Source organism: Littorina saxatilis, linkage group LG3 (genome assembly GCF_037325665.1).
Source record: "Littorina saxatilis isolate snail1 linkage group LG3, US_GU_Lsax_2.0, whole genome shotgun sequence".
In the NCBI taxonomy this organism is placed as follows: domain Eukaryota; kingdom Metazoa; phylum Mollusca; class Gastropoda; order Littorinimorpha; family Littorinidae; genus Littorina; species Littorina saxatilis.
Genome location: NC_090247.1, coordinates 23,557,680 through 23,559,173, shown reverse-complemented (window position 1 = coordinate 23,559,173; position 1,494 = coordinate 23,557,680). Strand labels below are relative to the sequence as shown.

The window sequence follows — 1,494 nt, the reverse complement described above, 5'->3', positions numbered from 1 at the left end:
TGACAAAACTGAAGTCCTCCTCATCCACCCTAAAAACAAGCCTCTCCCTCCTTCTGTTCCTTCTTCTATCTCTGTAGGCAACTCTGACATCAAACTCTCATCCTCTGCTAGAAACCTTGGAGTGATCTTCACAGACACCCTCTCCATGGACAAGCACATCACGAACATCTGTAGATCTGCAAACACTGAGATCAGAAAAATCAGCAGCATTAGACATCTTCTTTCCTTTGACGCCACCAACACTCTTGTCTGCTCTCTCATTCTCTCCAAATTTGACTACTGCAACGCTCTACTCACAGGCATTCCCCAGCACCTCACAGACAAACTTCAGAAAGTCCAAAACACAGCAGCTAGACTCATCTTCAGGGCAAAGAAACACGACCACATACAACCACTTATGCAACAACTCCACTGGCTTCCTATATCTTCCCGCATCATACACAAAACCGCCAACATCTGCTTCAACTCTTTCACTGATCCTCACTTTCCTGTCTATCTTTCTGAACTCTTGCATCCTTACACTCCATCCAGACAGCTTCGCTCATCCACTGACAGCAGAATACTTTCCACCCCACGCACCAAAACCAAAACCACTGGCGACCGTTCTTTCTCCTTTTCCGCTCCCACTCTCTGGAATCAACTTCCCCACCCCATCCGTCACTGTAAATCCTCTTCCACTTTCAAAAAGTCCCTTAAAACCCACCTTTTCAAGTCTGCTTACAATACCTGAAGCACACGCCTGCCTCGTGATATGTTTTTATCTGCCAGAATTCCAATAAACTCACTAGTTAAATATTTTTATTGGGTAGTCTCACATTAGTAACACCATAATATGTACTACTGTTGTTTGTAAAATATGTTTTAAACGCTTATTTAATTTTTTTTTTTATGTATTTAAATATTTGTTGAATTTATTGTGTGTGTGTGTGTGTGTGTGTGTGTGTGTGTGTGTGTGTGTGTGTGTGTGTGTGTGTGTGTGTGTGTGTGTGTGTGTGTAAGTGTGTATGTCTGCTTGTGTGAGGTTGGGTGTGTGTTAAAATGTGTTGTGCAATATGGCATGAAAATCTTTTTAGATTTGTTGTTAAAAATTACAGCTTTGTATACCATGTTTATTATTTTTTACGAAGTAATGATAGTTAAATAGTCTTATGTTTTTTATTTGATCGACCTTTTTAGGATTATGGAGTTTTATGCACTGCCTTTTATAGTTAACTAAATTTTTGTATTCGAAATAGTCCACTGTAGTCGGTGTAGGCCTTAAGCTTTTTTTTTTAATTGTTTGTCCAGTATTTAATTTAATTCTCTATTTTTGTATGAACTCAAATGTTTAGTGTTTTTAGTATTGTCTTGTTAGCCTAAGTTCTATTTAATCAGAGTATGTTTGCGTGTGCTTATACCTAGTGATATTGTAAAGCGCATAGTGCTTTTAGTTATGCGCTATAGAAATCTCCTTAATAAATAAATAAATAAATAAATAAACCGTTAGAAACTAGA

General features: G+C 38.1%; 1 protein-coding gene across 3 annotated transcripts in view; it reads left to right on the top strand.

Moving 5' to 3' along the window:
* The first annotated feature begins 1,197 nt into the window (after positions 1–1,197).
* Positions 1,198–1,494, top strand: part of LOC138961919 (baculoviral IAP repeat-containing protein 3-like) — a 9,823-nt gene continuing 9,526 nt past the window's right edge. For 2 of the 3 annotated variants that reach the window (XR_011454352.1, XM_070333589.1), the window contains exon 1: positions 1,199–1,494. This exon is cut by the window's right edge and continues 165 nt beyond it. The gene's annotated coding sequence lies outside the window, so the exon portion shown is untranslated. The other variant, XR_011454353.1, reaches the window with a different exon arrangement.